Source organism: Canis lupus, chromosome 11 (genome assembly GCF_003254725.2).
Source record: "Canis lupus dingo isolate Sandy chromosome 11, ASM325472v2, whole genome shotgun sequence".
Taxonomy (NCBI): Eukaryota; Metazoa; Chordata; class Mammalia; order Carnivora; family Canidae; genus Canis; species Canis lupus.
The window spans coordinates 47,864,909-47,882,708 of record NC_064253.1 but is presented as its reverse complement, the minus strand read 5'-3'; positions in this window follow the sequence as shown (position 1 = coordinate 47,882,708).

Below are 17,800 nucleotides of genomic sequence, written 5' to 3'. Positions count from 1 at the left end.
TGGGGTCCAGAATATGAAACCTCATGTAAGGAACTATAAAGGAAAAACCATGGAAGCAATTAATCTTTCCATGGGCTGGTAGGTTGGCTTGTCTAAAGCAAATCAAGCTGTGGCTCATGGCCCAGCCACATTTTAACATTGATATAGCTAGGACCAGCAATACCTTACAGTTCTAAACCTGTAATCTTTACAATATGACATAAGAAGGAGGAAGATGCTAAATGTGCACCATAAATGGATGTAACCAGAATGGTAGAGAAATGGAGACATGAGTCCTCTCAAGACTAAGCTTTGGTATTAGAAATTGGTAAATTCATGTTGCTATTTAGTATTTTCATATATTGTGCTTCTCTAATCTTGTGTTTCCAAAATTTCTCAGCTTTAAATCTGAATACTAAAATATTAAAGTTGATAAGTATATTTACAAAAGCACTTAGGTATTTCAATAATGTCTAAGATTGTAAAGGAGTTCTGAGAACCAAAAAAATGCTTTAAAGAACCAGTTTAGATATTTATAGAAATTTATTATCGGTCAGTTCTAAGTATATTATAATATTTTATGGTATATTTTGATCATGGTTTACTTAAGCTTTTTCCAAATACATTTAAGTATGTATTTTATTATTGATTTATAACTGGTTATCATAGAATTTATCATCTATACAAAACATTTTTGAGTATATCCTATTGTATGTCTCCCAATGGGTATTGGATATTGGACATAAAAAACAGACTGTCTCAGTTTACACCACTGTCTAAGCTTACCAACGTTTCACAAAGAGATATTGTCTTTAGAGATCTGATGAGTATGAGCCTTTCATATTTTTGATATTTGCTTTATGGCTTTGTGTATTCAATTGAAAAAAATCTTTCATACATGCTTGAAAAGAACATATATATTCTGTGTTGTAGTGTTCTGTACAGTCAGACCAGGTGTGTTATTTGTGCTTTTCAAATATAGTGCACCCAAACTATTGCTTGTTTGGGTTTTTGTCTGCTTAATCTTTATTTTCTGACAGAGGAAATTATTATTCTTTAGTAATTCTGTGAATTTTATTTAACTTTATATTTTAGAAATATGTATTTTCCATATCTATAAACATTCTCTTAACAATGGAGGGGGCCCTGGGTGGCTCAGTCAGTTAAACACCTGATTTTAGCTCAGGTCATCATCTCCGGGTTGTGAGATCAAGCCCCATGTTGACCCCCTGCTTAAGATCCTCTCTTTCCCTCTCCCTCTGCCTCTCCCCACCACATCACTTTCTTTCCCATTCTAAAAAAAAAAACAAAAAACCAAAACAACAGTGGAGAGTAGTTATGTAATACTACTCTATATATGTCAAATTTCTTTTGGTTTGGTATTTACTATGCATATCCTTTTTGATTATTTTTTTCTTTCCTCTTTGCTGTATACTTAATTTTTTTTTCCAAAATTTCCTTTCTGAACTATGGATGGGTATATAAAATTTTCCAATTTGACCTGTACTTGACCTATTAAAAACAAACGTAATTTAGCATGTTACAAACGAAGTATATGATCTTACTTCTGAAACTCTGCTGCTGCTTCTTTTGAATGATACGTTTACCTTTCTTTTTTTTTTTTTTTTTCCGTTTACCTTTCTTCTCAGAAGACAATTGTAGGGTACCCCGGGTGGCTCAGCGGTTTAGCGCTGCTTTCAGCCCAGGGTGTAATCCTGGGGACCTGGGATTGAGTCCCTGCATGGAGCCTGCTTCTCCCTTTGCCTGTATCTCTGCCTCTCTCTCTCTATGTGTGTCTCTCATGAATAAATAAATAAAATATTTTTAAAAAAGAATACAACTGTAATTTATTTATCTCATAGTATAAATATATTTAATTTTCAGCATATAGTACTGCTTCTACCTTTAAAATATATTCAACTATTTCTCATTATACTACCGCCCTGCTTCAAACTACCATTCTCCTCTGATTTTGTTTTTACTTATTTAGTAAGCACATCTTTCATTGAAATCTACTATGCGGGGCAGCAGCCCTGGTGGCCCAGCAGTTTAGTGCGGTCTTCCGCCTGGGGTGTGATCCTGGAAACCCCGGATCAAGTCCCGCGTTGGGCTCCCTGTGTGGAGCCTGCTTCTCCCTCTGCCTGTGTCTCTGCCTCTCTCTCTCTCTGTGTCTGTCTTGAATAAATAAATAAAATCTTAAAAAAAAAAAAAAAAGAAATCTACTATGCCTACAAAAAACCTGCATAAACTTGAATCCATACATTTTCACCCAAAACAACTAACCATATCACAAATATTTCACTACCAGCATCCAGAGGGTGTCCTCTTGCCTCCTCCCAGTCACTAACCACCCGGAATTAACAGTGTGTCCCAATAGATTAATTTCACTTTTATAAAATTTATAAAACTGGAATATAAATTACATACTCATTTAAGTCTCACTTCTGATATTCAACATACAGTTGTGAATTCATATGTTGTGGCAAGCAAGAGTTCCTTCTCTTTATTGCTCTGAAGTTTTCAGATGTATAGATTATACCATAATGAACTGATTTGACTACTTATGAACAAGGGGATTGTTTCTAGTTTTAGTCAAATTAAATTGCTTTGAACATTCTTAACCAGGAAGTTTGGTACACCCATGCATGCATGCATTCCTATTGAATATATACCTAGGAGTGCAACTGCTCAGTAATAAAAGTTAATTTGTATACTAGGACCCACAAATGGAGGCTACCACAGTGGCCCAGGCTGTGTCACAAATGTAAACCTAAGTCAGCCTACACTTACAGGAAACACCTGTCATAGGGAAACCTAACATACACCAATCATAGTCCTCCAACTCAGCTTTAGCTAGTTAGCCTTGCTCTAGAAAGTAGGACCTGCTGTCCTTCCAAGGAAATATCCAGTCTCCTAGCTAATCATGCCATTCTGCATTGCCTCTGCCAATGATCTTTAAAACTTGCTTTGCCCAATATTCTCCGGAGGAGTGCTCTGCAGCATGAGAGGCACTGTGTTCCCCTAATCCATGGATTATTCTTTCTTGAAATTGTTTTACTTATGTCATTTGACAGTTTTGGTGACAAGATGGGAAGACAGCTGCTGAAGATTCTGGGGATGGCTCCCAGACGCAGGTAAGAATATCCACCAAGGCCTTTGTTTTTCTGCCTCTTGGGCCGCTCTCCAGGGTCTCTGCTAAACTTCCTTCAGATTGAGCCCTACTTATTTTGCCTTCTGAGCTCTTCGAGTATATTTGTCCCAATTGTTCAGTGTGGAAAATTGGGGTGTAAGAGACTCCGGATTTCTCACGGTGAGACTTAGTAGGTCAAAATATTTGGGCTTGTGGCTGAGTTGGCTACAAGGTAAGTACCTTTGGGAAGTTCTGACAGGTCTCAGAAACTGTGCACAGATACCCAGAAACAGTAAGTCTGGTTGAATTAGGAAGGTTATTTTATTTATTTATTTATTTTTTTACTTACTTACTTATTTTATTTATTTATTTATTTATTTATTTATTTATTTATTTATTTATTTATTTATTTATTTTAGGAAGGGTTATTTTAACGAGGGGGAAAAAAGTACCGCTCAATCTAAAGAAAGCAAGATGGTATCATTATGACACTCACAAAGCCTCCAAGTAAGTCCACAGCAGAAACCACTGGAGTACTTTGGGAAATCAATTAATATAAGAAATTCAGACTTTTTTTTTTGATGAATACCATATCAAAATCTAACTAGGCACTAATCAGACTATTAAAAGCTATCAGGGCATCTTCCATTTTAAACCTCGTGAAAGTAATAATAGATCTATTGCTAATGGGAATTTTAAAAAATATTTTATTTATTCATGAGAGACACAAAGAGAGGCAGAGACATAGGTAGAGGGAGAAGCAGGCTCCCTATGGGGAGTCCTATGCAGGACTCGATCCCAGGACCCCGGGATCGCACCGTGAGCCAAAGGCAGATGCTCAACCACTGAGCCACACAGGCATCCCGCTAATGGGAATTTTAAAAAGCCAAAGCTGCAAAATTGGTGAGCATGTGTCTAGCCCTTAAAAGCTGTTAGAGCACTGTCCACCTAACTTAAGACTCCGGTGCTAGGATTAGTTGGTCAAGGAGTCAGTTAGATTGACACTAGGTCAGCAGTCAACCTCATGAAAATTTCTGTGCAGTGAGGTACATTGTCAAAACCACAACCTAGCAGCACATACATCTTGAGTGTTAATTTGTCTCTGAGATACCCAAGGCTTAGCTGAAGATATGAGATACTCAAGTTTCAAAGAATTAAGTATGCCACCTGTCAGTACACTTGCTCATTTTATGTTTAAGAACTGTGATCCTAGAAGCTGTGGATACATACAAAAATGGCAAAATTTTACTAAGACATTAAGGCATGTATTTTAGAGTCATCAATATTAAATGTAATGCAGATACAACTCTTCACTCTACCTAGATTTACTGAAAGTCAAATGAGCTCATGTTATAAAACTTGTCAGCAAAAAGATAATAAGTTAATATGATTAAGCTGTTTAATGTCTCATGCAATTTTCATAAGCAATTTAAACATAATTGTGAAGAACAAGAAAATCATATAGATAAAAATTCTATATATGAACCTTTCAACAATAATTATGTTTTATGATTTATCTACTTAAAAATAATTTCCAAAATCCTTTTGTTAACTTGAAACCCTAAAGTTACAGTGAGATAGCTGAATGATGGGTATCTATTGACTATGTAGGTCATTTCTAACTAAGATAAAATATGGAAACATGAACTGTTGAGCATAGGTTTATCTGCTTTTGGCTTGCTGTTACAGAGGGACTAAAAATGATTGAGTCTATTAGTAAACATACTTTGTACAACACTGAAAAAATTTATTATGAGGAAGAAAATACTTCTGGAAATTATTTATAAATTTGGCAGTTCACAGAATGCTAGTATAAAAGTTCACAATTTCTTACATTGTAGTTTTTTACTAGGAATTAAGGATTCTAAGGCTTAAGAACTTTAATCAATATATTAAAACTATTTAGAAATAATAAGAGTGTAAAGAAACAATTGTGTCTGAAAAGTAGTTTAGGGAAGCAGGATGACCATTTGTTCCAGAATGACAGAGAAAAAAATATGACAAGATCTGAATACAAAAAAGTTGCGGAAGGTTTATGGAAAAAGAATCTTGAGGAAGTAATTTATGTGTCATTAAACTGGCTAAGATCAGAATGGATTTATTTAATTTTTAATGAGTTTTAATAACAAAAGTAGAGTGGTACACTGTTTTTTTTTTTTTTTCTCTGTTAGAAGGATAGTCTTCTTGAATTATTGCTCTGCTCTTAAGAGAATTGTGAAAGTTTTTTTTTTAAACTTTCTGAGCAGTCTACCTGGAAAACAAAAATCTGGGGACTTAATTTATTGTTCTTCATGTTTTTTTATCATGTTTTTGATTACTTAAGAAACCCTAGTCTTCTCAGTATCAAGAGCTATGTCCACAACTATGTAACCTTCTGTATTTGCCTTCAAAAACTTCTGATGTAAAAAAAAAAAAAAAAAAAAAAAAAAAAAACTTCTGATGTTATTTTAGTTAAATAGGTAGGGGGTAAAAAATGGATGTCTTAAAATAGTTTCATCTTATTTGGAACATGCTTACCACTGGTGATCCCTGAACTGGTGTTTTGAATAGAATATATATTAATAAGTATTTGTTGAATAAAAACAGTGACCAATTATAGAAGACAATAAGATACTACCAAGGGTATATGTGGTATAAAAAGTTAGAGCTAAAATCTCATATAGGTTTGTACCTAACACTCATTTGTGAACTTCTAATAACTTAATTACATATCTCAATCTGCAATACCAGGGGTAAATAAAAATATATTTCACTTATTAACCCTGCATATGAAAGAAACAATTCAAAGTGGAATATACTAAAAGAATAATTCCTAATTTGACTGAAGTCAAAGGATCTGAAAAGTATTTCACTCTCAAGATGTGTGGACTATCCTCTCATATTCCTCTTCGATGAAAAAAAAACTTCAAGAGAGGATAAAAACTCACATTCTTTGATAAAAGATATGTATATACATACACACAAATTAGACATATGAGAAAAATGGGTTGTGAGAAAAATAAGAACTATATGTGTAGTATATACTTATGTATAGTATGTGTTTGCCTCTATGCATATGTGTACATAAACATACACACACACAACCTTGGATTCCCAAAGTATAATGGCAGAAGCGAATGGAATTAGATAATGAAATTGGACTCTTTCTGAATTAGACCAATTCTGAATTGGCAACCTTTATGAGCTGCAAGAACCATTTCTTGAATATTACGTTATCCTCAATAAATTTTCTTGTTTGCAAAAATTAACTGATCGTGTATATGCAGGTCTCATTCTAGAATTCATAATGTCCTATTGCTGTATTTCCCTACCCTAACATGAATACCGTGCTTTCTTGACCTCTCTACCTCTTTTGTAAACCTGGAAATCAGATGATGTGCATCTCCCATTTTTTTTCTGTGCCGTGTATTTCTTGTTTTCTTTTTTATGTCTCTGTTCATTCTTGCTAAGGATTGATTTTATGAGTCTTTAACAATTAACTTTGAACTTGTTCATTTTCATTATTTGCCTTCTCTGTCATTGATTTCTATTTAATATGTCACTTCTACCTATTTGAGATTTAGTTTCTTGTTCCTTTTCAGCATCTTAAGGGCAAAGGTTGTATAGGTTAGAACTACATCTAGATTGGAATAGTTTCATGCTACTTCTAGCAGTACCTGGATATCTGGCTTTGATTTGGTCAGGATAAGGTTAAGTAACCATCTAACAAGTAAGCTTGAATATGCTTGTAAAGTCTAAGTCACGGGTCAGTTTGTTTGGTAATGACTTTCACCTGGTCTGTTTTGTCAGTTTGGCTTGACTGTATAACCAGAAAGGCATAAAAAGACTCTGCTGGAAAAGTCTTCGTTAAGCTCTTCCCAAACCAGTATTCATCCACAAATTATGGCAGTTTAATCATGAGATGAAATGCCTCATATGAATAATAGTTTTAAGGTTATATGTTTATATGCATGTTGTTATATCTCCCATGATCACTAGAGATCTAGGCATTCCCTCTTGTAATTTCCATTTTCTTCATTGCAATTCTCTTCATATAAATGAAAAATGATTTTTATAGTATCCTGCATACATTTTATTTTTTTGGGAAAAAAATCTGGGTTTGACCATCCTAGCAATATCTGGAAATGAATACTTTCCTTTAGGTTTCTTATTTTTAAAGATTTTTGCAGGATTTAAATATGCTCGCATTTGATCCTAAACATGTTTCAAGAGTAAACAATACTATAAATTTAATAATTATTTTTAAAATGTTACTATAAACTATCTTCTGTTTGTAAAATAGATCAATTCCAAATCTGGATTGGGTTTTTTGAACCCCAGAAAGCTATTATATTAATAATAAAATAAGTACGACTTAATTGGGATGCAGAAAAATTGTACAAGTTGAAAATATTTTAAGTATTCTTATCACAAGGATGAGGATACTCTCAGCTTTCATTAAAGTATACTTTTGTTCTGTTCCCTTGGTAGATCTGTAGGCTAAAGGAAGTTAATGAAGACAGCTACCACTATATTTCATCTTCAAAACTTTAGATTTGCTCTTCTCTCTGAGTCTCATGAACAGGTAAGACAATGAGCAACCCTTCATTCTAATCTCAGAGAAGAAATAGATGCTGTTTCCAGTGTCTACTTCAAGTACAGTCCTTTGAAGTCTTTGTAAGCACCTTATAAGTACCTGACCTTCAGATCAAAAGATTAAAGGAAAAAAAATAAAAGCAAAGAAGCTCCCTTTTTCCCCCTTATATTCTGTGGAAATGATATTGCTTGTTTGAGGCTGAAATGCGTCTTCTTTTTTTTCCTCTGTTTTTTCTTATCTTCTTTAATTTTTTTTTAAATTTTGTACAGATCAATTTAGGAACTAATAATATACATGACCTCCTCTTTGCCAAACCATGCTTTATGGTAGGGATCATAACTGTATAAAGCATGATTATTAATTTTACTTTTCAAGGGTATGGTGATTACAGTTTGAGAGGTTATATGCAGTCATGATTAAATATATACTCTTGTGACAAGACAGAACCAAGTTTGAATCTATGTTTGATCTCAGATTTATGAACTTATTACCTGTGGTACTTTAAGGATTTACATTTTTTTTTAATTTTTTATTTATTTATGATAGTCACACACACAGAGAGAGAGAGACACAGAGACACAGGCAGAGGGAGAAGCAGGCTCCATGCACTGGGAGCCCGATGTGGGATTTGATCCCGGGTCTCCAGGATCGTGCCCTGGGCCAAAGGCAGGCGCCAAACCGCTGCGCCACCCAGGGATCCCACCCTATGTCTTTTGATTGGAGCATGTAGTCCACTTACATTCAAAGTAATTATTGATAGATATGTATTCATTGTCATTTTATTATTTGCTTTGTGTTGTTTCAGAAAGTTTTTTTCTGTTTTTTCTTATCTTTCTCTCTTTTATGGTTTGCTTATTTTCTGTAGTAGATATATTTGGATTTCTTTCTCTTTATTCTTTTCATATTTATTAGTGTTTTTGATATATGGTTACCATTAGGTTTATATATAGCATCTGCATATTGCAGTATACATTATGTTGATGGCTGTTAAAGTTTGAACCCATTCTTTACTCCTTTCCTCCCTATGTTTTAGGTGTAAGCTGTTATATTTTATATCTTTTTATTTTGTGAGTTTCTTGACTGACTTTTTTTTTTCAGAATTACTCATTTTTACTGCTTTTGTGTTACCTGCCTTTATACTGTCACTTTTGGTTTCTCCTTTCCAATCAGAGTCCCCTTTATTATTTCTTGCAGGGCTGGTTTAGTAATCATGAACTTTTTTAGCTTTTGTTTGTCTGGAGACTCTTTATCTCTCCTTCTACTCTGAATGATACCTTTCTTGGGTAGAGTATTCTTGACTGCAGATTTTTCCCATTCAGCATTTTGCGTACATCTTGCAACTCTCTTCTGGCTTGTAAAGTTTCTTTTTTTTTTTTAAATTTATTTTTTATTGGTGTTCAATTTACTAACATACAGAATAACACCCAGTGCCCGTCACCCATTCACTCCCACCCCCCGCCCTCCTCCCCTTCTACCACCCCTAGTTCGTTTCCCAGAGTTAGCAGTCTTTACGTTCTGTCTCCCTTTCTGATATTTCCCACACATTTCTTCTCCCTTCCCTTATATTCCCTTTCACTATTATTTATATTCCCCAAATGAATGAGAACATATAATGTTTGTCCTTCTCCGACTGACTTACTTCACTCAGCATAATACCCTTCAGTTCCATCCACGTTGAAGCAAATGGTGGGTATTTGTCACTTCTAATAGCTGAGTAATATTCCATTGTATACATAAACCACATCTTCTTTACCCATTCATCTTTCGTTGGACACTGAGGCTCCTTCCACAGTTTGGCTATCGTGGCCATTGCTGCTAGAAACATCGGGGTGCAGGTGTCCCGGCGTTTCATTGCATTTGTATCTTTGGGGTAAATCCCCAACAGTGCAATTGCTGGGTCGTAGGGCAGGTATATTTTTAACTGTTTGAGGAACCTCCACACAGTTTTCCAGAGTGGCTGCACCAGTTCACAGTCCCACCAACAGTGTAAGAGGGTTCCCTTTTCTCCGCATCCTCTCCAACATTTGTTGTTTCCTGCCTTGTTAATTTTCCCCATTCTCACTGGTGTGAGGTGGTATGTCATTGTAGTTTTGATTTGTATTTCCCTGATGGCAAGTGATGCAGAACATTTTCTCATATGCATGTTGGCCATGTCTATGTCTTCCTCTGTGAGATTTCTGTTCATGTCTTTTGCCCATTTCATGATTGGATTGTTTGTTTCTTTGGTGTTGAGTTTAATAAGTTCTTTATAGATCTTGGAAACTAGCCCTTTATCTGATATGTCATTTGCAAATATCTTCTCCCATTCTGTAGGTTGTCTTTGAGTTTTGTTGACTGTATCCTTTGCTGTGCAAAAGCTTCTTATCTTGATGAAGTCCCAATAGTTCATTTTTGCTTTTGTTTCTTTTGCCTTCGTGGATGTATCTTGCAAGAAGTTACTATGGCCGAGTTCAAAAAGGGTGTTGCCTGTGTTCTTCTCTAGGATTTTGATGGAATCTTGTCTCACATTTAGATCTTTCATCCATTTTGAGTTTATCTTTGTGTATGGTGCAAGAGAGTGGTCTAGTTTCATTCTTCTGCATGTGGATGTCCAATTTTCCCAGCACCATTTATTGAAGAGACTGTCTTTCTTCCAATGGATAGTCTTTCCTCCTTTATCGAATATTAGTTGCCCATAAAGTTCAGGGTCCACTTCTGGATTCTCTATTCTGTTCCACTGATCTATGTGTCTGTTTTTGTGCCAGTACCACACTGTCTTGATGACCACAGCTTTGTAGTACAACCTGAAATCTGGCATTGTGATGCCCCCAGATATGGTTTTCTTTTTTAAAATTCCCCTGGCTATTCGGGGTCTTTTCTGATTCCACACAAATCTTAAAATAATTTGTTCTAACTCTCTGAAGAAAGTCCATGGTATTTTGATAGGGATTGCATTAAACGTGTATATTGCCCTGGGTAACATTGACATTTTCACAATATTAATTCTGCCAATCCATGAGCATGGAATATTTTTCCATCTCTTTGTGTCTTCCTCAATTTCTTTCAGAAGTGTTCTATAGTTTTGAGGGTATAGATCCTTTACATCTTTGGTTAGGTTTATTCCTAGGTATCTTATGCTTTTGGGTGCAATTGTAAATGGGATTGACTCCTTAATTTCTCTTTCTTCAGTCTCATTCTTAGTGTATAGAAATGCCACTGACTTCTGGGCATTGATTTTGTATCCTGCCACGCTACCGAAATGCTGTATGAGTTCTAGCAATCTTGGGGTGGAGACTTTTGGGTTTTCTATATAGAGTACCATGTCATCTGCGAAGAGGAAGAGTTTGACTTCTTCCTTGCCAATTTGAATGCCTTTTATTTCTTTGTGTTGTCTGATTGCTGAGGCTAGGACTTCCAGTACTATGTTGAATAGCAGTGGTGAGAGTGGACATCCCTGTCTTGTTCCTGATCTTAGGGGAAAGGCTCCCAGTGCTTCCCCATTGAGAATGATATTTGCTGTGGGCTTCTCGTAGATGGCTTTTAAGATGTCGAGGAATGTTCCCTCTATCCCTACACTCTGAAGAGTTTTGATCAGGAATGGATGCTGTATTTTGTCAAATGCTTTCTCTGCATCTAATGAGAGGATCATATGGTTCTTGGTTTTTCTCTTGCTGATGTGATGAATCACATTGATTGTTTTACGGGTGTTGAACCAGCCTTGTGTCCCGGGGATAAACCCTACTTGGTCATGGTGAATAATTTCTTAATGTATTGTTGGATCCGATTGGCTAGTATCTTGTTGAGAATTTTTGCATCCATGTTCATCAGGGATATTGGTCTGTAATTCTCCTTTTTGGTGGGGTCTTTGTCTGGTTTTGGAATTAAGGTGATGCTGGCCTCACAGAACGAATTTGGAAGTACTCCATCTCTTTCTATATTTCCAAATAGCTTTAGGAGAATAGGTATGGTTTCTTCTTTAAACGTTTGATAGAATTCCCCTGGGAAGCCATCTGGCCCTGGACTCTTGTGTCTTGGGAGGTTTTTGATGACTGCTTCAATTTCCTCCCTGGTTATTAGCCTGTTCAGGTTTTCTATTTCTTCCTGTTCCAGTTTTGGTAGTTTGTGGCTTTCCAGGAATGCGTCCATTTCTTCTAGAATGCCTAATTTATTGGCGTATAGCTGTTCATAATATGTTTTTTAATCGTTTGTATTTCCTTGGTGTTAGTAGTGATCTCTCCTTTCTCATTCATGATTTTATTAATTTGAGTCTTCTCTCTCTTCTTTTTAATAAGGCTGGCTAATGGTTTATCTATCTTATTAATTCTTTCAAAGAACCATCTCCTGGTTTTGTTGATCTGTTCCACAGTTCTTCTGGTCTCGATTTCATTGAGTTCTGCTCGAATCTTTATTAACTCTCTTCTGCTGGGTGTAGGATCTATTTGCTGTTTTTTCTCTAGCTCCTTTATGTGTAAGGTGAGCTTTTGTATTTGAGTTCTTTCCAGTTTTTGAATGGATGCTTGTATTGCAATGTATTTCCCCCTTAGGACTGCTTTTGCTGCATCCCAAAGATTTTGAACGGTTGTATCTTCATTCTCATTAGTTTCCATGAATCTTTTTAATTCTTCCTTAATTTCCTGGTTGACCCTTTTATCTTTTAGCAGGATGGTCCTTAACCTCCACGTGTTTGAGGTCCTTCCAAACTTCTTGTTGTGATTTAGTTCTAATTTCAAGGCATTATGGTCTGAGAATATGCAGGGGACAATCCCAATCTTTTGGTATCGGTTCAGACCCGATTTGTGTCCCAATATGTGGTCTATTCTGGAGAAAGTTCCATGTGCACTTGAGAAGAATGTGTATTCAGTTGAGTTTGGATGTAAAGTTCTGTAGATATCTGTGAAATCCATCTGGTCCAGTGTATCATTTAAAGCTCTCGTTTCTTTGGAGATGTTGTGCTTAGAAGACCTATCGAGGATAGAAAGAGCTAGATTGAAGTCACCAAGTATAAGTGTATTATTATCTAAGTATTTCTTCACTTTGGTTAATAATTGATTTATATATTTGGCAGCTCCCACATTCGGAGCATATATATTGAGGATTGTTAAGTCCTCTTGTTGAATAGATCCTTTAAGTATGATATAGTGTCCCTCTTCATCTCTCACTACAGTCTTTGGGGTAAATTTTAGTTTATCTGATATAAGGATGGCTACCCCTGCTTTCTTTTGAGGACCATTCGAATGGTAAATGGTTCTCCAACCTTTTATTTTCAGGCTGTAGGTGTCCTTCTGTCTAAAATGAGTCTCTTGTAGACAGCAAATAGATGGGTCCTGCTTTTTTATCCAGTCTGAAACCCTGCGCCTTTTGATGGGGTCATTAAGCCCGTTCACATTCAGAGTTACTATTGAGAGATATGAGTTTAGTGTCATCATGATATCTATTCAGTCTTTGTATTTGTGGACTGTTCCACTGAACTTCTTCTTAAAGGGGAATTTTAAGAGGCCCCCTTAAAATTTCTTGCAGAGCTGGTTTGGAGGTCACATATTCTTTTAGTTGCTGCCTGTCTTGGAAGCTCTTTATCTCTCCTTCCATTTTGAATGAGAGCCTTGCTGGATAAAGTATTCTTGGTTGCATGTTCTTCTCATTTAGGACCCTGAATATATCCTGCCAGCCCTTTCTGGCCTGCCAGGTCTCTGTGGAGAGGTCTGCTGTTACCCTAATACTCCTCCCCATAAAAGTCAGGGATTTCTTGTCTCTTGCTGCTTTAAGGATCTTCTCTTTATCTTTGGAATTTGCAAGCTTCACAATTAAATGTCGAGGTGTTGAACGGTTTTTATTGATTTTAGGGGGGGATCTCTCTATTTCCTGGATCTGAATGCCTGTTTCCCTTCCCAGATTAGGAAAGTTTTCAGCTAGCATTTGTTCAAATACATATTCTGGCCCTCTGGCCCTTTCGGCGCCCTCGGGAACCCCAATTAAACGTAGGTTTTTCTTTCTCAGGCTGTCGTTTATTTCCCTTAATCTATCTTCATGGTCTTTTAATTGTTTGTCTCTTTTTTCCTCAGTTTCCCTCTTTGCTATCAACTTGTCTTCTAGGTCACTCACTCGTTCTTCCACCTCGTTAACCCTCGTCGTTAGGACTTCTAGTTTGGATTGCATCTCATTCAATTGATTTTTAATTTCGGCCTGATTAGCTCTAAATTCTGCAGTCATGAAGTCTCTTGAGTCCTTTATACTTTTTTCTAGAGCCACCAGTAGCTGTATAATAGTGCTTCTGAATTGGCTTTCTGACATTGAATTGTAATCCAGATTTTGTAACTCTGTGGGAGAGAGGACTGTTTCTGATTCTTTCTTTTGAGGTGAGGTTTTCCTTCTAGTCATTTTGCTCAGTGCAGAGTGGCCAAAAGCAAGTTGTATTGGGAAAAAGAGAAAAAGAGAGGAGAGAAAGAAGGAAAGAAAAGAGAAAGAGAAAAAAAGGGAAGAGAAAAAAAAAACGAAAGAAAAAAAAAGAAGAAAAAGAGAAAAAGAAAGGAGAAAAAAAGGGGGGTGGGGGAAGGAAACAAATCAAAAAGCAAAACAAAACAAAACAAAACAAACAAAAAAAAGAACCACAGGGGAGTATCTTCTGATTCTGTGTACTTTAAGTCCCTTGGCTTCTCCTGGAAGTTGTCCGTCTAGCTGGTGTTCTGGGGGAGGGGCCTGTTGTGCTGATTTTCAGGTGTTAGCAGTTGGGGGAGCTGCTGTGCCCCTGCCTGGTGCAGGGCTCAGTGGGGGTTGTTTACCCCGTGAGGCCGCAGGAGGAACAGCCCCAGTGGCGGGGCCGCTCTGGAAACCTGGATTCAGCTCCGGCAGGAACTCCGTCTGCAGGGCCTGGAGGCTCCGGGGCGGGGCCGCTGATCTGCTCAGCTGGGGCAGGAGCGTCCTCGCTGTCCTGGGCCCTCCCGGCCTCTGCCTGTCCCGGGGGAGGCCGGATCCTGGGCTGTGTCCCGGCGCCCTGTGCTCCGGAGCCTGCGCTGGTGGATTCGCGCTCCCGGGCCGCGCAACCCCCTCCGCGGAGCCGCCCCCGAGCCCCTCCGAGCTGCTCCCGCCCCGCAGCCCCCTCCGCGGAGCCGCCGCCCGAGCCCCTCCGAGCTGCTCCCGGGGCCGCGCAGCCCCCTCCGCGGAGCCGCCGCCCGAGCCCCTCCGAGCTGCTCCGGGTCCCGCCGTGCGCTGCAGCCCTTAGGGAGCTCGGCGCACTCTCCTGGGCGCGGAGTTGCTGTTACTGTCCCGGGGAGCCCGAGGGCATCCCCGCCCTCCTGGGTCCTGCTCCACCTCCCCACGAGCCCCTTTCCGCCCGGGAAGGTCGGTGCAGCTCCTGCGTCTCCGGGACGGGGCTCTCCTGTCCTGGGGACCCTCGCCCCGGCCTCAGCCCGGCTCCTCGCGGGGCCCCTCCCCCTTGGAGGCCTTTGTTTCTTTATTTCTTTTTCCCCGTCTTCCTACCTTGATAGAAGCGCGAACTCTTCTCACTGTAGCGTTCCAGCTGGTCTCTCTTTAAATCTCAGGCCGAATTCATAGATTTTCAGGATAATTTGAAGGTTTTCTAGGTAGTTTGGTGGAGACAGGTGATTTGGGGACCCTACTCTTCCGCCATCTTGCTCCTCCCCTCAGGATTTACATTTTAGAGCATCAATTTTCTTCATTTTAAAAGAAAATAATAATACTTTCACTGAAAAATAATGCCAACAGTTGGATCATGTAATGAAGAGGAGTTAGAGGAAGTGTTCGAGAATGTTTGGCACATAATAAGTGGTCAGCAAGATGAAGAGATGTAAATATCCTGTTCTCTATCATTGTTGTCATCGTCAGCACCACCATTAGTTTCTTAATGTTCTAGTACACAGCAGTCTCTCTCTAAAAGACTTTGGATCCCAAAAAAATAAAAAATAAAAAAAAAATAAAAGACTTTGGAATTGGGGCTCCAAATTAGATATGAGATATATTTGTCACTAATAGTGTAACAATTTGGTTACCTTAGCAGAAAATATTATAGGTAGATACACATCTGGTTAGATCACTTTAATATTTTCAAAAGAAATATATGATGAAAGATATTCAAATAGTAGAAAATGACTATTGTTTTTTGCTTCTGTTTTTAATTTGGTCTGTGATAACTTTTAAGACTTTTGTTTCCCTTTTTGCCTTTCTATTTCTCATCTCTTCTTAGGGTATTTTCCTACTTGTTAATAGGCTAAAGGTGGGGGATACTAGAAGAATAAATTAAATGAATAACAAAGTCTCTGACCTGAGAGGCCCTAAATCAGAAGGTCACATCTACTGTATTAGTGCATATTGTGTCTTCACCCTTAAAATAAATAGCACTATCTTCAGGTAAATTACAATATATTTAAGGAGAAATACAGAAGAACTGAATACATACATGGAATGGTACCAACTCTATTTGGTATTGAAGGAAGTGACTGTGTCTTATTCATTGTTTTATATTTAAGGTTGGATCATATTGTTGATATTTGGAGCCTATATGTAAAATTAGGCTTCTACCGTTCCTGCCAGCTTAAAGTGTTTTAGTTAATATTTCTAAAAAGATTTTATTATTTGTTAGAGCGAGAGAGAGAGAGAACATGTGCATAGGTGGTGGGAGGGGCAGAAGCAGCAGACTCCCCGCTGAGCAGGAAGCCTGACATAGGGCTCCATCAGAGGACCCTGGGATCATGGCCTGAGTCTAAGGCAGATGCTTAACACCCAGGTGCCCCAATATTTTTCAAAACAAATACATTTTACATGAATTTCAAAACTTTCTTGTGTAGCTTATATGTCATGAAATGCTCAAATCTTAAATGTATCATTTAATCAAATCTGATGACTAAATATCAAGACAAAGAACATTTACACCTTTCCCGTGTACACCTTTCCAGTCAAGCCAGACAAGAAACCTTTGATCTAATTTCTAACACCATTGTTTATTTTGGACTTTTCTATAATTTCATAGAAAAAGAATTATATAGTATGTACTCTTTTACTCTTAGCTTCATTCACTTATAGTATTTGTAAGACTATTGATAGTGTTAAATCTATCAGTAATTCATTCTTTCTAGTTCTGAGTAATATTCCCCTGTATTAATATGCTATAATTTGCTGATATGTTTACTTGGCAGTAGAAGTTTACATTATTTCCAGTCTTTGGTTTTTATGAATAAATCTGTTCCTTTTTTATCTTTTTTTTTTAAGATTTTATTTATTTATTCATGAGAGACACAGAGAGAGAGAGGAAGAGACACAGGCAGAGGGAGAAGCAGGCTCTACTCAGGGAGCCTGATGTGGGACTCGATCCTGAGACCCCAGGACCATGCCCTAGGCCAAAGGCAGGCACTAAACTGCTGAGCCACCCAGGGATCCCAATCTGTTCCTTTTTTAAAAGGATTTTTGTAGATCTAGCTTTTCATTCTTTTGGATAAATGCCTATGAGTGGAATTATGTAGCCTCCTAAGAAACTGAAATTACATCCAATATATATGAAACATTTTTTGCTCCTATCAGCCTTGTATTAGGGTTCTGGTTGCTTCATGTCTCCTACAGTGTTCACAGTGTTTTCATTTCTCCATTTTTGTTTAAATCTCCTGTGCTTTACTATAACTAACTTTGCATTTCTATGATGGCTACTGAGGTTGAGTTTCAATTACTCAGGGTTCAAATTTTCCACATCCTTATGGGTTTTTTCTGCTTGTCCTATTAATTAAGAGGTATGCTAATGTATTCAATTATGATTGGGAGGTTTGTGCCTTGCTCCCTTTGGCTTTGTCCATTTTTTTTCCTCCTGTGGAGAGAACTTGGTTATAGAGTAAATAAACATTTAAGATGATGTTTTCTTGATTAACTGGAAAATTACTCTTGAATTCTGCATATGAGTGAAATCATATGGTATTTGTCCTTCTCTGACTGACTTATTTTGCTTAACATAATACATTCTAGCTCCATCCACATTATTGGGGAAATTGGAAAAAAAGTGAGAGAGAGAGGTAAACCATAAGAGACTCTTAAGGATAGAGAACAAATTGAGAGTTGATGGAGGGATGTGGGTGGGGGATGCGCTAGATGGGTGACGGGGATTAAGGAGGGCATTTGTTGTGAAGAGCAATGGGTGTTAC